The sequence below is a fragment of the Haliaeetus leucocephalus genome, unplaced genomic scaffold (assembly GCF_000737465.1).
Source record: "Haliaeetus leucocephalus isolate CR32 unplaced genomic scaffold, Haliaeetus_leucocephalus-4.0 Scaffold339, whole genome shotgun sequence".
Lineage (NCBI taxonomy): Eukaryota > Metazoa > Chordata > Aves > Accipitriformes > Accipitridae > Haliaeetus > Haliaeetus leucocephalus.
In genome coordinates this window covers 8,081,693-8,083,244 of record NW_010972775.1, presented here as the reverse complement: position 1 = coordinate 8,083,244, position 1,552 = coordinate 8,081,693, and positions in this window count along the sequence as shown.

Here is a 1,552-nt window from a genome sequence, read left to right as displayed (position 1 = left end):
ACTGGGAACTTGGGGGTGGATAAATTGTTGTTCTTTTCATATGGCTTTCCGATAAAGTTGTCTCCTAGATGAAATTGTAGTGAGATAATGCACTGACCTGTTAATTCAACACATATGATCTTAATCATGTTGCCTAATTAACTGAAAATAGATGAGATATTGTTACAAAACTGCATACATGGGTAGTTAATTGGTTCAGTGCTGAATTAACATCTAAAAGCATCACTCACTTCTTATAGCCATTATTTAAGAATGGCTTGTCTGAAAATTGAAAACAATACCCGAATTGCCAAATGTCAATTGAAGTAGTTTTAAATAACTTACTAAATTTTTATGGAACCACTAGTTGAACAGCAAGGAATCAACTCATCAGCGATGAGCTTTAGTAACTCAGAATATGATCACAAAAGGTAAAAACCGTGTGTTACAAGATCAACACCAAAAAGACAAAGCTGTACTTCCACACAGGTTCTTCACAGTAATAAAGTTCAGTTATTTTAAAACTATTTACTTGACCCTTATGCTACCCAATATTAAGAGCCTAACCTAGAATATTATTCCGAACCTTTTCCGCTGTGCTTTCTGGATACAATTCATTCCTGCGGAGATGGGCCAGCAACAGAGGCTTATGCTGTGCAGACATCAGCACAAGGCCTATGTCTATACCATAAAGCTTTAAAGAGGCCTTCTGCTGCTGATCTACATGGGGGGATTTCATCCGCTTTGTGGGAGTAATTTTTATTTTGGTAACAGTAATTAAATTAGAAACTGGTCTCAGACCTAGTCCTAGATCTGAATTCCCCAAGGAAGGCCGGCTCTGCATCAGAGTTCTGAAGCATGGGTTCTCTATTATTAAAAGAAGCAGTTGGACATGTACCACTTTCTAAATAACTAGCCTTGAAAAATGAATTTTTTTCTGCTTAATCATTGTGAATTGAAGGTATCCAATTAAATCAAAGTTCATTTCTAATATGTATACATATATATATGGTTGTTGGTGGTGATCATGAATAAATAGACATCCTATTCGGTGATGCTCGCTCCTGAGCTATTTTCATGGCAAAACTTCAGGGTACCAGTTCAATGTACTCATTTTGGGGTCCTCTCCCCTTTGGTTTCCTACAACTCTGCTCCCTAGAATTCCACACCGTTTTCCAATTTCACTCTTGAAGGGAGGAACCCATTGTGTTGCCAGTAGTAGCCTGTGCACGTTGGTGACATATCCACACAAGTGGTTTGGGAAATACTGTGGTCAGAATCTGCCTCGGCATTGGGCAGATCAGGCCTGTGTCACTGTATGTCTTTATCATGCTCCCTAGTATGCCACACCAAATTCATGGCAGCAAAGGGATAGCATTAGCAGGTCAAGAAAAGCTTTGCTTGCTGCAGCCCTAGGCCAGATGATGCTGTATAATCGAGGGAGCATAATTCCATTTTTAACTATGTTTTTGAAGAAAACTTTCAGAACTGTAATGAACTCAGGTTGCCCAGAGACCATATCAACCCTGTGCAAAATGCTCATTTGGTTCAGCATTTCTGTGTGTTAAAAACT